At 43.7% G+C, this 17907-nt stretch overlaps 1 protein-coding gene across 4 annotated transcripts in view; it reads left to right on the top strand.

The window, feature by feature from the left end:
- The window catches only part of ARHGEF7 (Rho guanine nucleotide exchange factor 7), a 117900-nt gene that overhangs the window by 8058 nt on the left and 91935 nt on the right, over window positions 1-17907 (top strand). For 2 of the 4 annotated variants that reach the window (XM_039549894.1, XM_039549914.1), the window contains exons 1-2: window positions 6733-6858; window positions 6950-7036. The gene's annotated coding sequence lies outside the window, so the exon portion shown is untranslated. Of the gene's footprint in view, window positions 1-6732; window positions 6859-6949; window positions 7037-17907 lie in introns of those variants that run through there. The other 2 variants (XM_039549909.1, XM_039549900.1) reach the window with 2 other exon arrangements.

Genomic DNA, 17907 nt, shown 5'->3' with positions numbered 1-17907 from the left:
GATGGAAACTTGAGAAAACAAAAGTACCATACATTCTGCCCTGGTGCCCTTAGCTTACGGTGTTTATATCTTAGGGCTGGATTAAACACCTGCCCCCTGGGAGTCAGCTGACAGACTTCCACAAAATCACAAAATCAATTAGGTTGGAAAAGACCTCTGAGATGATTGAGTCTTTGAACACCACCTTGTCAACTAGACCTTGGCACTAAGTGCCACATCCAGCCTTTTCTTAAACACCTCCAGGGAGGGTGACTCCACCACCTCCCTGGGCAGCCTATTCCAATGTTTAATCACTCTGTAAAATTCTCCTAATGTCCAACGTGAACCTTCCCTGATGCAACTTGGCTCTATGTACTTTGATGGGAATTTAATCAGGGTCCAAGGGAAGTGGAAAAAGTACCGTACTTCTACTGCAAAGAATGTACTGTTTCCCTGAATATTGTTTAATTCAGGTACATATCTGAAAAGATGAACTCAAACCAGCTGAATCAGTTTTACAGTGTCATTTTTGGAGGGCAGTTTAATGGAAAGAAGTGGCTCTAATTGTTTCATAAGGTCCAGTTTATAAAGGCTGCCACAAGACCCGGCTGGTATTTTAACTAAACTGTACATTTCCTTTGCAAACTTAGCTGAACTTAGGTTTGGAGGGCTATTCCACTAAAGAACTGAAGCAGCAAAAACAGAACATTAGTGTGTTTGAATGTAGGTCACTGTTAATAATGGCTAGTCAGGCAGAGGAGCATTTCTGAACGTGTGCAGGGAAAGAAATCAGAAGAGCTGGAGGAGTCTTCAGCCAACCAAAAGTGCTTCTGGTTTCAGATAGTGTAGCAAGGTGGAGGTTGAGGGAGCACAGAGCGGTGGCTGGTGAGTTGGTGTGGCCAATTGGACAGTAAAGAAAAGGTGGTGGGTCAAGATTGTGTGGCTAAATGTGGGATTGGAGTCGCTGGTTTGGAAGGTGGTGGTGTGTGGTCTGAGGTGGGAGAGATGGAAAGACGGAATACAGGGACTGGTGTGGGGATGTCAGGTGTAAAGCAGAGGAGTGTCATATGTGGGGTTAGTCATGCTGATGGCTTTGGAGTGAGGCAGTGGGATCTAAGAGCTGCTACTGTGGCTGTCGCCAATAGTGGTATCCAAGAGCAAGAGGTTTGGGAACCTTTATGCTCTATTGTTAATAAAAAATGGGCATTTATCACTTTTCAGAGAGTTCTTCCAAAGGACACTCAAAGGACTCTTGTAAGTCCAGGAGATAACTGGAGTTTGGGACACTAAGCAGATACCTGCTTTTACCTTCCGCTGTGTCTTGATTAACTTCATGGCCAGGTATCCTTCTCAGCATATAAGAATTTTAGGGCATGTTGTAAGGAACCTTCCTTCCTCTTTGTATTGTATGCAGAGCCTAGGTGAGTCCTGGAAATGTAAAATTTTGGAACCTTAGTGCATGACCTGTAGGAGCTTCAGTCTTTTACTGATCAAGCTCTTACTATGTGACTACCTATCTGACTGCCTGCTGTGGTGCTTTCAGAGCATGGGTTCCCTCAAGCCAAAATACAGGTGTCTAGCCCATGCTGACTGTTGTGCAGATTATGTGGGTAACAGGTTTTATAGGGTGGGAAAAGTCAGTGCTAAAGAGCTACAGTACTGCAGAAACTGTATTATGGTAAGGTCTGGTGCTCTATCAAGACACCTGATTTAAAAAAAGCCTGCACATTGTTGAGAATCCTGATCTGTGTTTTTAGTTTAGTTACAGCATCCTGCTAATGTGCCATCAGTAGGATGTGCAGTCCTTTGAGTGATTTGGCTCAACTGCAGAGTGCTCCTTACTTAGGGAGTGGAAGATGTGATCCTTTGAAGTGCAGCTGTGCCTCCTGCTGTCCTGGGAGGAGCATGGGCTGCATCTGCAGTCCTCTCAGCCCAGCTGCTCACTGACTGGAGGAAGTGCTGCACCTGCCATTGGTCCCTAGCAGTGGATGCTTCCTCGAGAAGCAGAGGATGTCCTCCTGTGTAGCTATGTAGCCACCCCTTCTTTTCCACCCCTGCTGGCTGCAATTTGTGAGGGCCAATGGTCTGGGACAGAGCAGGAAATCCGAATGCTGAAAGGGATGGGCCCTCCTGGGCATGGGTGCAGGTGCAGGCAGGAGGCAACAGCTGGGAATGATGGGGAGGGAAGGAACCTGCAGGAGTTGTTGGGCAGTTAATCACCTGCAGCTTCACCACCCAGGCTGCTGTGAGAATGGCCAGGCTTCCTCCTCATGATGTTTTTAATCTCATTTTTATCCCTGAACACAAACCCTGGCAACAAATCCCAGCCTGTAATGCTTGTGCAGGAGGTGTTTGCTCCATGGAAAGATCAGTTGCCCTTGACCAGTCAAAGGGTTTGGAAGCAAAACACAGCTGCTGTGGGACTGAATATGATCAATAGAACCTTTTTGATAGCTTTGCTACATTGTGCAATTACGGTATTTTTACTGAATAGATTGCAGTAATGCTCTATGTGTACAAGGTGTTCTGAAACATGGAGAGAAAACTGTTTTGTGCTGCAAGGGGAGTCTGATGTAAAAGGCTCCAGGCAGGACGAATGGGATTTCCCCCTACTTGAGGGCTGCATGTTTCAACTTCAGACTTGAGCAGCCGTACTCGTGAACAGGACGTTTTTAAGTGTCTGCTGCACTTGGCTACTAGTTTGCAGCTAGTATTACATTCTCTATTAGTTTCCGCTTTCTAGTAACTGAGATAGTCTTCCTACATAGTAAACCATGTTGTACTTATTATATGTTGTGCTAGATAAATGATTGATTTAACTTACGTGTAGGAACTGTGTTGTTAGTATCTTCCTATTCTCCATCTAGTAGATTCCAGTTTCTGTATAAAGACCTTGTACACTTCTCGCTCTGTGACCCAGTTTGTCAACTTGTTCAGCAGATGAATGCAAGTAAACAGCTAATTTACCATACATATAGGCGAAGATGTCTCCTACTTTTTATTAATGTCTTGTGTTTCCTTGAGATTGCAACCAAAGAACTGTTGGTTGTTTTGTTTTTGTTTTTGTTTTTGGTTTTGGTTTTTTTTGTGTTTTTTTTTGTCTGGTTGGTTTTTAAAATTAATTATTGTATACATTCCTTGCTTATTTTTCTTCATATAATTTCCCTGTCCAAATGAACTAGTGGTAGCCTTTTTCTTTTTTTCTGAGACCACCCCATCATACCTTTTCCTGATGCAGCCTGTCTCTGCATTGCCCTTTTTTATTCACTTCTTACTGTTGTTTAAAACCATATATTTAAACTGATCAAAAGGGATGTAACATTTAGCTAGGTACCATGTATTTGTATCACAAATTGTTCCCTACCTTTTGTGGATGGTGGGAAATGTACTCTGCTCCTTGAGAGCTGCAGTGCATCGCGTAAGTGTCCTCATTGAACTAGCTGTCATTTCCAGAACTGCTCCCTGAGAGATTAAGCCTTAATCAGAACCTGTCCCTGAACCACAAAGAAGTGGTTTAAATAGTGGCTGCTCTGCATATTACCTTCTACTTGTCTCTTTGGACTCCACCATGGCACCCCGGTCTGTAATTAAGCATCTATCATACCCCTCTGGAATCCTTGTCTTTTCTAATTACCTTTTTTATTTGTATTACTAGAGAACACAGAGGTTCCAGTTGGACACTGAGGCCTCTTTGTACTAAGGGCTGTGTATACATATAAGAGGAAGACAACCCCCATTGATGAACTAATGATGTTGGTCTATGATAGGAAAAGGACGAAGCAAATACTGGAGAGGAAAATACGTAACATCTTTATTTCACTGGCTTTATGTACATGCAACCTACTTCTTATTAAGCTAAGTAATTTTGGAATATGACCCTACTTTTAATTTGTTTATCCTTTGTCTCTGAATGTATTTGCTGTCTTTCAGGTGGACTAGCACTTACCTGCCTGTGGTATGCTTGCATGATGTTCTGTTACATTTTGAATAGCCTGTGAGACTATAAATGTGGTCTGTGTGAGAGAGGTCATGCTCCTGAGCTTCCTGTAACTGTAAAGGATATAATGTGCCATATGTGTGATTTTAACATGGGCTTGGCCCACATAACTGCACTTCAACATTCTGTCGCAGGGCTGAGTTTGTTCTTCAGGTCCCTTACTGTGTTTCTCAGCTGTCTGTAGGAGAAGGTTGCCAGAATCCCATTAAGATTTTCCAGGTAAATAATGGGTTTGCTTCATTTTGCAGGACCATTAATGCTTTACATTTCTAGCAGGATGCAAATGGTAAGATATTTTTAAATTCTTTACCCATATGCTTCTGTTGTATAAAAATGCTGCTGCAGCCACAGAGCTGAGAAAATGTACCCTGCTTCTTTTATCACTCCAAAGTCTTTTCTCTTGTTTTGAGGGAAGAAATGGCATTTCTAAAGATTTACTGTAACTTATTTTATTGTTTTGGGGAAGATGATTTTTAACTGGAAATATGCATTCGAGTGCTGATAGGGCTAAGGTCTCAGTGGTGTATTTGGCATGTATTTTAAGCTTGCAGACCTGACAGGAAGCAATTTTCAAGGTTTGGGTTTTCTCTGCTTGTTGTTTCTTTAATCTTGAATTGAAAGTTTTTGCCTTGCTCTAATCATGTCTCTCCTTAGCCTTCCCCCTTCCCCCCCCAAACCCATTTTTTTCCTCTTTCCAGTTATTGTTCAGTCTTTTATGAGTTATGTGCAGCCTCTTATGAGGTGGTAGTACACGTGTCTGGGTTTCTTAGAATTACTGAGTTTAATGCACTGGAGACTTTGAGACATTTTTTGTTAATGTGGATTACATTATGAAACATTTGTTTCTTTTAAGAGAAACCTGGATTTACTGTGATTTCTTGGGAAAGGTTATTCGTGTTTGAACAGCAGAAGTAATGTTAAGGTTTCTCAGAATGAAAAGAGGCCTTGATGAAAAAAGTAGAAGAAAAAGAAAATGGTGGCTGCAAGAAGAGACAAGGAAGTAACACATATAAAAGGAGATAAACCCCAGTTATTATGCAAATAGTTTAAGATAAAACAGTTATAAATTGCAACTATATCATTATTGTATGAATATAAAGAACATATAGGAGAGAGCATACTAGAAGCATCAACAATGGAAAAATTCCCAGCATCCTATTCTAACAAGGGATGTTGGCATGATAGTTTTAGATTTCTTATTAGAATTAAGGAATAAATTAATAGAGTAATCAAAAAATATAGCAAGCAAGAGACATGAAGGCCGTAGTGTTTTCAAGAGGGCTCTCTCATCTCTTGTGTCTTTCAATCTTTTGGGCTGTTGTACTTCCATAGGGCTTCTTTAGCATTGCCTTTACATTTTAGTATAGTAAAAGGGTTATTCTTAACTCACAGTGGTTTATCATAGCACCAAACAATTTGAGGAGTTTGGAGGGGGTGTGTGTATGTATGCTTTCCTTGAGGAAAGGAAAATTCTTCAACTCATATCGTTACCAAATTCCTTGTATTATGGACTAGTGGCTTTCATTTAAAACTCATCTGAAATCTGTGTTTAGAAAATGGTAGTGACTTGTGTTTTAAATTTCTTTGTGCCAGGTTCACCCTGTCATGCTGCCGCATTTGTTAATTTTTGTGATATCGTGGGGCAGAGGGATCTTTCATATCTTATAATCATACAGGAAGGCACTACCTTGGTTTCAGCTTGATGGAATGTTTGGAGTCAACCTTATGTGAAGTTCCCAGGGCTATGCAGGTGCATTATGCTGTGAGTTTATGTAACCTTGACATACACGTGCATTTAACAAAAGCACCTCTGAGTGGAATGCATGATCAAAGGCCATGACACTGTGTTGCAACACCTCGGTTTCCAGCGACTTGCCAGTGCACTTCTGTGCTAGGCTTTCCCCTTCTGACAGAACGGGGTGTCCAGTTTGGGCAATGATTTGTTTGCTAAACTACTTCATAGAAGTAAATGAATTTATTGTGAAACGATGCTTATGTGCACAGAGAATTCGAGTTAAGCTGTGGTAAGTTAAGCCATGTCCCTGAAGCCCTTGGGGCTGGCTGCTTTTCCATGGAAGGGCTACACTCCGCTTTCAGGGTAGACAGAGGTTGAGCTCAAGGCACCGTGAGTGCAGCTGCAGAGAACAGATGGCTGCGTTGCCAAAAACTGTCTTAGATTCAGTCAAAGCTTTCCTCTTTGTGAAGTTGTTTTTCTTCTGGGGTAGGAAGGGGCTGTTTAATAAACTACAGATAAAGGTCATTAACATCAGACCCTGGAATTGGTAGATGATTAACTCCGGGTGCTGGTATTTTCCGCGGAGGTCTTCAAGCATTTCTGATATATCTCCTTGTAAGAAAACCTATACCTAAGGGTGGACCGGAGTCAGGAGGGCACCGGCAGCCCCGCTGGCGGTACCGGCCACCCGCAGCGTGCGCGTTGTACCCTGTGCGCGGTCACCGCTCGTCCCGAGGACGGGCTGTCCCCGGGCCGCTTCGCCCTGCATTCGAACCCGTCACGGCATTGGGGTCTGTGTGTCAGCGTTTAGACAATCTCAGAAGCACTGCGCGGCGAGTCCCGGGGCCGCTCCCTCGGGCGCTCCCGCCCGCAGCCGGGGCGGGGCTGGGGAGGGCCGAGCGGGGCCGCGCCTCCCTCCCTCCCTGCCTCCCTGCCTGCCTCCCTGCCTGCCTCCCTGCCTGCCTCCCTGTGCCCGCCCCGCCGGGGCAGAGCCGCCCGCGACCGCGCCTAGCCGGGGCACCGCTGCCCGCGCTCCTGCCCGCCGCCCCCCGCCCTCGCACGCCATTTCCTGTGCTCCGTGTTTACTTCCCGGTTCAAACCCTCCAGTGGGAGCGATCGGCGCCGCTGCCTGCGGAGGGAGCGGGAGGTGAGGGGAGCGGCGGGGTGGGGGACGCCGCTCCGGTGCGGTGCGGTCCTATCTCATCCCCGCGCTGAGCCGCCCGCCTCTTCTCTTGCAGGTGTACCCGGAGCCGCGGACGGAGGGCGAGTGCCTGAGCAACATCCGCGAGTTCCTGCGGGGCTGCGGTGCCTCCCTGCGCCTGGAGGTGAGTCGGGGCTGGGGGCGCCCGGCTCGGTCCTGGGGGCGGGGGGTTTCTCGCCCTCCCTTTGTGCCCGGGGACGCCGCTTACAAGATGGTGGCGGCCGCCCCTCCCCTGGCTGCGGGCCCGGGGGGCTGCGGGGAAGCCGCCGCCGTCCTCCCGGGGCTGCCTCGGTGGCCTCGCCGCGGCGCCCGATGCGGCGCGGTGGCAGCCGCGCCCCGGCGGAGCCGCGCTCGCTGGGCACGGGGCGGCTCGGCTCGGCTCGGCTCGGCTCCGGGGCCGGGGTGCGCCGGTACCGCGTGGAAGGGCCGCGCCGCTCCTCGGCTGGCGCTGGGCGGGCAGGGCGCGCCCCGTCCCTCTGTCACTGCAGACACCGAGTGCCGGGCAAGGGGCTTGCCTGGCCCCGGGGCGCCTAAAACCACTGCTGTTCTGCCCGAGTGAATGCTTGGTACGTATAAATTGTGTCTGATTTATTCCGATTTATTGCTTTGGAAGCACAGTGGTCGGCTTGGAGAAATTAAGTTGCCTACAGCCGAGTGAAATGCTAATTGAAGAAAATGGCAGGTGCTGCTTCTATTTAAATTTGTGTTACATAAAAGCCCAGCAAACTGCCATCTTTTCCGAATGTGTGTTCGCAGGGTTGCAGATTAGGTTCTCGAATATTGCTGGTATATTTAGCTATAGCAAGTACATACTGCTGTCGAGTTTACTTGATGTTGGTGTGTGGGAAGGAACTGATGAGATTAAAAACAGGTTTCAGCTTCTCTGCATTGGAAAGTGAGAGGTATTGTAATTTCAGTTCTTGGAGACATTTTTTTGGGTGGAAAAATTGGTTTCTAGGGCTTCTGAACTTAAATTAATGTAGTGTTGCCTTAATTAATTCACAGGGTCTTATGGTACTTCTGGTCTTGCCTGTGATTTTGCCAGCCAGTAACTGAATGTCATTAAAAAAGACTTTGATTGCTTCCTGGAGGCCTCTAAACAGTGAAGTATCATTAGTGAAATAAATGATACTTACAGGACTTGCCCTTAATCTTAGGTTCCCTCATGGATAAAGATGGAAATTAAGACCACTTTTAGCACGTGTCTTGTGAATAAGTCCTTACATTTTTACCTGCCTTCCCTTCTCCCCTCCAAATACATAGAAAATTGCCTAGGATTTCTTGGGAGAAAAACCAGATTAGGTTCTAAAATACTCAGAAACCAGGTTCTGGGGTGAACAGTGCATTATGTCAAGCATTCCTTTTTGCTTTGGAGCAGCTGTCACTCCCATTTGTCTTTTCTAGAGCTGCATTGAGTTTTTCATGTTTTGAACATTTATGTGTGAGTAGACCCAAACTTCAAGTGGTAGGCATTCATGAATTGGAGAGCACTGGGGAAGGAGGTACTTCAATGCAGAAATAAATTGAGTGTTGTAAATGTCAAAGAGGGGGAAAATAGCATTAATATTTCCCCTCCCCTTTACTAATTACCTTCATTAGATCTCTCACAAAGCTTGAAGCTATTGCAATTGTGACAGGCTGGGCATAGTTACAGCATTGCAGTTTGGTCTCTTTTCTAGTTGCAGAAAGCTTTTGTCAGCTCTTTTCCTTGGGGTGACAAGAAAATGAAAATGATTAAAAGAAAAAATAATTTTGGCCTTGTTCTGAGAGCCTGAATATTTTTGGGAATAGTCAAATTGTTAACCTGGCCTCAGGGGCTTCTCAGCAAGACTGCCGGAAACACCTTTCTTACGTGGAGGTAACTGGCAGCAGTAGCTTCCAGCTCAGCATGTTGGAACAGGAATTACTCCCAAGCTACCAGAGAGTTCAGAAGCTGGCAAGAAGGGGCACAAATGCTTGGGCTTATGGAGTTCTTGTGTGTGTATTTATGGTTTGTACATTGTCTGTTCCCTGTTGTTTTCTCATTAATTTTTCCAACCCCCTAACTGTGGCTAAAGATGGCAACCCGGATTCAACCAGGGAGTAGCTGGCAGGGGCCTCTTGGCCATCCGCTGGTCCTGGGCTCTTTCCCCTCCCTTAACAAGGTGTGAGTCAGCCCTGGTGAATCTGTGCCTTCCTCACTGTGGGAAATGGGGAGATGCCACAGCTCCCCTGTGCAGGGTCTGTGTAATGCTTCCTGAGTCACCATGAGGTTTAGAGATTGCATTGAGTGAAGAGCATCTCTGGAACCACTTTAGGGGATATTTTCAGAGAGGGCAAATTAGCTAACAAGGAGTTGGTGGTGAGTACAAATATTTGACAAAGGGGTGGATATGTATGTGGTACCTTAAATAATAGAAACATTTGGACAATGTGGGTATCAGAGAAAGCTCTAGGGTGATGTGGGGAGATGTGACATTATTCTGTGCACTAATGTGGTGCTTTTCCTAATAAATATTCCACAATGTGGAGTTTTCCGTGACTGGTAAGGGTTGCTCTTGAGCCTTACATTGAATCTGAGTTATATATAGTGGGATCAGATGATTTCTCTGTAATTCTGTGAGCCCAGTAAAAGCATGGTAGTGGTTTGATTAGCCTAAGATCAGCATTGCACAAGCACTTTCTGCTCCCAGATCTGAACTGGTCTTTGGAAACAGTGGTATTGTATTTTTATGAAGTCATGTCAGAGCTCCTTGTCTTGCTGGAGCTCTGTGTCTCCAGTTTTGGAGACTTTGTTATGGCATGTTTGAGAATTTGATAATCTGCTGTGGTTAATGGAAAGTTGCACAGCAGTAGATGGCTTCTTAGAGATGCTTTCATCTGTGGATCTTTTTATTAGAGGACATGATAACTTAGGTTGTTTTCCTATGCAGAAAATAACGGGCAGAGATGAGAAAATCTGTTGGTTTGGAAATGTGCTGGTGTCTGAAAGCTGTTCTTATTTTCTTCTTCTTGCTTCCCAGTAAGTTTGGGCTGTTAGAAAGATAATAAAACATTCAGAAAGGGTATTTCAAATTCTAATGAGAAGGATTGCTGTTCCTCAGAGGAAACCAATGGCTCTCTTCCCACACTCCCCAGTATTTTTTTGATACTTAAAGGTTCCAGAGAAAAGAGAATACTTGATTTGGAGCTTGCAGCAATCTTTGTAAAGCAAAGCGTGATTCCAGAAATAACCAGAAGAATGTTCTGCAAGTATTGGGTTTTTAAAATTATTTTTACAGTTTTCTTGTATGCAGATACAAGGAACTGTGACCTATTAATGAAAAAGTCGTCCTAAGACCTCCACCAGGGACTGAATTTCTGAATTTTTTTTTTCCCTTCTGAAAACTGTCAGTGTTTCCTTAGAATAATTGTAGTGTTGAGTAGTTTATTCTACTTTGAGCCTTCAGTGCTGTTGCTGAATGTGTGTATAGATGGAAGAGGCTGTAGAATAGTCACCTTTGTTGTCAGTTCACAACTTACTGTGCACCTTTTCCTTAAGCAAACAGAATATTTGCTATATACTGTTCTTGCCATTTTTGCTTTAAAGGCTGTTTTCCCACCCAGTTTTCTCTTTGGGTGGGAAGACATTTAACTGTACTTCCTTCCGAGGAGCGTGACCTGCTTTTCAAAACAGGGTCATAGGTACTTGTTGTACAAGAGGGACTCTGTTCTGGAAGAATATGGGTGGATATGCATAGGTAAGAAGGAACTCACTGCAGGTATATCTTCCACAGAAGTCTGGCAAAGGAGAGAAAAATGAAAAAGTGGTGGCTTATTTCTACTTGAGCCGTAGCAAGTTTTGCCATTATGATTATCTTGTACCTGTGTCATGTTACTCTAGTTTTGTTCTCTTTCAAAGGAGCTTGAAGGAGCTTCCTGAATATAATGCTGTCTTTTCTTATTCTTTGACCAGAGCTGTTTGACAGCTTGCAGGACCAAAAACAGGCCCTGGAGAAATCACTCTATAGTTCAACAGCAGTGAAGTTTGTTTGAGGAGCAGTTGAATGTAGAATAATAAACAAAAATAGGTTAATGGAAAACCATGTTAGTGTCTGGTGTTTAAAGGGCAGAATGCTTGATATATATCCCGTGAACAACACCATGGTCTGTGTGATCAAATTCCGTAAGTAGCACCTTGCAGGATTTTTTTGCTGGCTTTAATCAAATAAAAGATTAGTGCTTGCTTATCTGCAAATATCTAATGTTAACAGGTTTCTTGAGCTCAAAAATATTTTGTGTTTCTGACTTTTTTACTGATGAGTGAGATAGCAAATGCCTAATGTAAAAAGAAGCCATGGATCTGAGACCCTTTTCTCTACCTGCCAAGAGACCTGTTTGCCTCTAGGATTCAAGGATGGTCAGAGGCAGCAATGCCAAACCCAGGACTTTATAATAAACTAACCAAAGAAGAAATAAAGCAAACCTGTCAGTCATACACAGTCTAAGGAGATCCTGTGTTTGTATATTATAAAACCTCTTGTACAAGAGGGATTTGCCCTTAAGGTTCAGAACACTGTATGCAAATTTGTGAAATATCATTCATAGCTCTCAAGATTTAATCAAGATATACAAATGCTTCTGAATGTCTCTAATGGAGCTCTGGCCATGGGGAAAAGTTTGTAAGGGGTGCCAGTGTCACTCTGTTAGACCAGGTAATCTTTTGGGAGCAAGGGTGCCTGCCTGTCTTCTTCCCTTACACGCACACCTACCGTAGCAGTTCCTCTGTTAGGTGATGCTTCTTTCCTCTGAGCCTTGCCCAGTTCTTTAGATCATTATGGCTACAATCCTTCTAGCAGTGTGGACTTGGAAAGGTATTCTGCCAGTTGGCTTTCAGAGACCTGTTTGTGTAAGGAAGGTGTAGAGCTATGCTGCTAGTGTGGATGGACTTGGCTGACATTCACTTGTCAGTGATTTAGGAATAAATAGGTTTGTAGTACTGAAGACCTTTATGCCGGTCTTATGACGATGATACAGAAATTAAATTATCTATTCCTTTCAGCCCTTGTTCAGACTATCATCTTTATTTTGTCAGGAACAATATTCTTTAGATTTGCTCCTGGGTTTATTCCAACGCAATGTCTTTCTAACACAGAAGGTGTGCTGCCAAATGCCTTCATGATTCTTAAATGTTGTAAACATTTTCCAGAATTTCAATGTTTTAAAGATACCATTCTTTGCTTACAGACTGCGCATTGGGAAGTTTTATTTGGAGGCTGAAATCTTACTGGTATATTTTTTCAAAAGGGATAAGTTGCATCTTTTAATTAAGATATGTCTATTGTATTCCTCCCCCCAACTCTCACCCTAATTTCTACTTGTTCACAAAACTATTCTGAATATATTTCAGATATTGCTTACAGTGAAGTGCAGTGTGTCACTGCAACTTGTCTTGTACATACAGACCTCCAAGATGTGACTACTTCTCTCTCCTTCACACCCTCAATTTATATCGTTTCTCTCATGTGTAAATATGTGTTTTTAGAGACAGGGAGATACTGTTGCTTGACTATTTACATTGTTTTCATAAGAATGGCTTATTGTGATACAAAGTATTTTTATGATGCACAGAGTAGCAGGCCTAGGACTGAGTTAGTGTTTCATGTGTTTTACCAACCCTTTGTATTCCTGTTGAAGAGAAGCCTTTGAATACTACTTTAAGGGTATCTTACAGATAGAATGGTGGAAAAATAGTAATTCTTTTCTGAGATTAAGCCAGTTCCTCATCTTGTATACCATTCATGCATGGTGTCATGGTAGCTGAGAAGGTGACACAGAGAGGCAGGAGCAAGCATTGGACAGGGAGGAATGGTAGTATCAGAAACTGTTGGAGTTTTATTTAGTAAAACACAGTCTAAAACACAAATGTGCATGGCAGCTTTACAGATCCTTACATGGCTCCCTTTTCACTTAAACCTTCCTTCTCTTTCCATGAGAATTTATTGCTTGTGATTCTGCCCAGCTTGTTGCATCAGCAGTACCATGGTATTGTGCTATCACCTCTTGACTAAAGTCACTCCAGTGGCCTTCATTAGAGGCAAAGAATGAATCTCCTGATTGGGTACATGTTCGAAAGCCCCTGATACATGATAATTTTAAAAAGACTAAGTTATCAAGTAACAAAGGTGGATTGCAAGTGTGTCTTTGTAACAAATAGCTGGGGAATGTGGTAGGGTTTTTTTTGGTGTTTTTGGTTGTTGTTTTTTTTTTTTCCACTTGAGGTGTCTGTTCAGTACTTTCCAAGTAAAAAATAATTTTGAAATTTTGAATTGGGCCGTGAATATTTTAATTCCTGCCAGTTCTTTTGTATTGCACAATTTGTGGTACTTTGAACACAAACACATAAGACAGTGTGCATGTAGAGAGTCTGGCACAATGGATTTATCATGGGTGCGCATTCCTTTCTTTGCTGCATGAAGCATATGTGAGGGTGAGGCTAGTGAAACATCCAAAATGTTTCAGTCACGTCTTGGTGGTCAACATGTACAAGGCAAATTGAAGTGACACAGTAAATATTAACTAGTCCTCCTGGTTTTGGCTGGTATTGAGTTAATTTTATTCCTAGAAGCTGGTATAGTGCTGCATTTTGGATTTAGAGTGAGAATAATGTTAGTAACTCACTGTTGCAGTTGTTTCTGAGCAGTGCTTACACTAAGGCAAAGACTATTTAGATTTTTGTGCTGTCCTGCCAGGGAGAAGATTGGGGGACAGGAAGTTGGGAGGGGATCCAGCCAGGTCAGCTGACCCCAGCTGCCCAAAGGGATACCCCACACCATGTGGTGTTAAGCTCAGCACTAAAACTGGGGGGAGGTGGCTGGGGGGTGTCCACCTGCTGTTTGGGGACTGGCTGGGCCCTGGTCAACAGGTGCCTGTGCATCACTTCTTTTCTATAGTCTTTTATCATTGTGGTTATTTCCTCTTCCTTTTCTGTCATATTAAACCGCCTTTATCTCAACCCATGAGTTTAACCTTTCTTTCAAATTCTCTCCCCTATCCCACTTGTGGGAGGAGCAGAGGTTGGGGGATGGGTGAGTGAATGGCTCTGGTGTTTAGCTGCCTGCCAGGTTAAACCACAGCACTGGTACAGATCCGTTCAGAGCAGTTTTGCAAATGAGTTGCTCTGTGGTTTGGGAGAGGCTTCTGTGTAACTGCTTCATTTGTGGTGTTTGTTTGGATCTTGAGAATAAAATGAACCTTCATCTAGCAATTAAAATGTATTGCACTATTAATTGAGAATGCACAGAAGACTTCAGTGTTAAGCTCAAATATAGCAAACTGTTTTCACAAGAGAATTTCAGTGCCTCTTTGATAGGAGTTAATCATGTGAGGGAAAGTGTGAAAACTAGGAAAGTTGGAAGAAGAGGATGGGTAGAGAGAGTTGGAGGGTTTTGAGCAGAACTTCAGAGTCCTTAAGGCATAAAAAGGGAGAAGAGTCTGCTTCCTGATTTACACTGTTCTCCTGACTTGTCAGAGGTGTTCTTGCTCTTTGATTTCTTTAGCCTTCTCCTGCCCTCCTTCGTTGTGAAGTACAGTGAGGAAGGGCTCACCTGCTGCTTTTCTGAAGGGTGGGAGCTGTGGGAAGGGGGGCTCTTCTGATTAGCCCTGAGCAGGGAGCAAGCTCTGCAGAGGTGGTGGGAATGCCAGGTGTGAAGGCAGGTCTTGGGAGGAGAACAGGTGAGCTGCTCTGTCCCTGTCAGCAAGAGAGCAACAGCAGGGATGGAGACAGCTTCAGGACAGTGTTGCACCTGCTATGAGGTCAGTGGTCAGCAGGGAAGTGCATTTCAGAAGTCAGATCTTGTTTGTGTCAGGACCTGCATGCCTTTTTACTACCCAGAGGATGGCTATGGTCTTGTTAGTTGCTGTTGTGATTTTTATGAATACCTCATGAAGCTGGACTTAGGAGGTCTCAGACTCCCTCTCTAGACACACACTTCTCTTTAATAGTTTTGAGATTTTTTTTTTTAGCTGGCAAATATACTAAAAATAGAAATGTAGATAAATCTTGCACTATACAACTACACTTGTGTATACTGAACACAGTTACTTTGTTATTAGGAGTCAGATTGTTTCCCAAGCATGTGTGTGACAGAGGAAAAACAAAAAATATACAAAATAGGTTATAGGTGGTGGTATATTGTGTGAAGAAAACTTGAGTGCTCACAGACCTTAATGACATAACACTGTGTTTTTTTAATGTGTGCTTTTGTACTAAGAAGGTCCTCAGAGCTGAAGTGCATCCTGCAGTATGTGAGATGTCAGTGCTTAATCTCTGCAGGAACCTGGAAAGCTTTCTCCTCTTGTGACAATGACTGTGTTGCATCATTTTGGCAAGGGAGGAATTCTGGCAGAGCAGTTGGCTTTGAAGCTTACCTCAAATGAGGACTACGCAGAAGAGAGTCCAGCCTGGCAAAACAGGCTGATGCTTTTGTTTACTGTCATCTCACCAGAATCTTTTGATTTTACTTTGAAGTTAAGAGTCGACATAAATTACTTCAGTTATCTGTAAATGATGGAGTACCAAATATAGGTCTTTTGTGAGTTGCTCTGATTTCTTAAGTGCTTCCAGCTTTGCAACTGTTCCTGACTTCTGCTTGCATGTAAATATCCTGGCACGTGTGGGAAAGGTGATATGCATTCTGCTGTGGAGAGTAGTTTTCACAGGCTTGATTTTTGAAAGATGGTGTTGATGAGAGTGAAAAGTGCCTTGCTCTAATTAAAAGGAAAAGAAATATTATAATATGGTGATTTCTCCATTTCCTTAAGGGGAGTTATCTTACTGTGCTCAGCTGAATACACAAATGGCTCTAGCACTTGCATGTTTCAGCTTGAGCCCTCTGTTTCACTATAGTTAACTGTGTTCAGGTGTTTCGTCTGATGCTGGGTTGGTTCTGTCAGTATTACTGGGAGCTGGAGTTTGCCTGTGTGAGGAGCAGTATGTTTTTTTGACACTGCTAGCTTTTGTCAGGTCTTTCAGTTTTTCAGGAAATACTGAAAAATTCTGAGTAATGGGGAAAATTGTAGTGCTGAAAACCTCGGACTCTTGTTACTGAAAATAACCTGCCTTCAGCTGTGTGCCTCATACTCTTCCTCTCGGATGAAGCCAGCAGGATCCAGCTGGCTGGGTAACTTGGGGGCAGGTTAGGAGGGAAAATGAGCTATGTGGGAAAATGATGTGGTGTTTCAGTAGGTGGCAGTCCTTCTCTGAATCAGTCCAGGGCCAGTGGTGAGCCTGGTGACAGAGAGAGGCAGAGAGAGAAGAAAAAAGAGGGAGCAAAGTTTTTCTGTCAGTGCCATCTTGTGGGCTAAGTGCAAATACATGAGCCTGAGCACTGGTGCCTTGGAAAGAAGAGGGGTATTCCTTCTCGTGCAGGGCTGTCTGCCTGAGTGGTGTCCCGAGGTGGCTCTGCCCTGCTGGCAGCTTTTGCTGGGAGCCTGTGTATAGGCAGCCCAGCAGCTGCCCTCTTTACCTTGGGGCCAGGAGGGAGAGGGTGAAGCATTCTTGGGGTACCCGTTGCTTTCTGAAGGGCTGGGGCTAGAGGCTCATTTTTAGCAGATGAAATCCTGATTTATTCTTTTCCCCCCAAACTTCAGCTGAAGTTACTGACTTCTTCCAGTTCTTTGACTATTGTTAGCCATGCTTCTTTGAATGGAGTGTTTAGGAACTGTTAAGTAGCAGTTGCTTTTGAGTCTCATTTACAAATAAAACATTAAATACTGAGCCAAGCTCCTTTGATACAAATCCTCGATGCTACTTGCTTCACCAGCCCTATGAAAAGTAGTAGTGCAGCTTGTGCAGTGCAGTAGTGCAGGTTGTAGAACAATACAGGAAAAACTAGCAGTGGGGGAACCCAAAAACAAATACGTGCCATTACTAGCTGACATACTTCTTGTTTATGAAGGGCATCTTCACAGATCCTCTCCTGCTAGCGCTGAGTGATTTTTTTAATTTCTAGATTTTTTAAAAATTATTCCCATGCTCTCCACTCTTATTTTCTACCCCTACCCCTGACATGTTTTCCTTGAGGAGGGCAGAAGACTTCTTATCGGAGAGAGGACTAGTGATGGTTAGTGAGAATGTGGTGAGGATATGCTTGATAGTTTTTGCCAGATATATGCTTGTTAAATAACTTGCAAAGTTCCTGCCTGATCAAGTCTTCTCAATGTGATGTCCATTCTTGCTTCACAGCAGTTCCCTAGGCTGATTTGCATGATGTTTTTAGAAGAGTGTTGGCTGGAGGTGCCAGCAAAAGCAATTCTCCTAAGCAAGTACTGCTGAAAACCAAACCACTGCCCTAGCTTTAATTATCTCTCCTGTTTCCCCCTTCCCCTCCTTCTTTCAGTTCCCCTCTGAAAAATTTCAAGAATAGGTACTCCAGGTATCTGTTTTCCTGTTGCCCACCTGCCTGGCAGTGACTGAGCATGGCAGAGAAGGGCACACTGGTTTAGATCAATGTGAGTTGCAATGGAAGCACCCCTAGCAAGGCATCTGGCCGTTCCATGTTTTACTTTCGTAACAGAGTTGTAAACTCTGGCAGCAAGTGTGTACTGCCTGTATATTACTTTTACATCATCTAGATGAATTTACATTATGCTTCCTGTTTATTTCTAAAGAGATACAAGCAGAAACATCTTGTTTTATTTTTAGATGATCTGACGGACTCCCAATGAACTGTTCATTGCTTCCCTGCCAATCTGTGGGTTAGATTTTTCTTCCAGTAACCAACCCTCAGAGCTGGATTGAGTGACTGGCACAGAGGACACAGTGGAGAAAGGAGGAGTCTGGGACATCCTCCATTGACAGCAGCAACCCAATCTAAAATAAATAAACCTTTACATACTTTTTAACTGGAGCAGTCTATTCTTCCAATGTTTTGAGTTCATTCAGTCAGTACAAAGCAAAGAGACTGGTGGAATTTATCACACCCCCTCCCCACTTGTTCACTTAATTAATGAATAAAAATGAGGTAAGAAAAAGAC

The sequence above is a fragment of the Corvus cornix genome, chromosome 1 (assembly GCF_000738735.6).
Source record: "Corvus cornix cornix isolate S_Up_H32 chromosome 1, ASM73873v5, whole genome shotgun sequence".
Classification (NCBI taxonomy): Eukaryota; Metazoa; Chordata; class Aves; order Passeriformes; family Corvidae; genus Corvus; species Corvus cornix.
The sequence above is the reverse complement of the archived record's forward strand: the minus strand, read 5'-3'. Positions and strand labels throughout refer to the sequence as shown.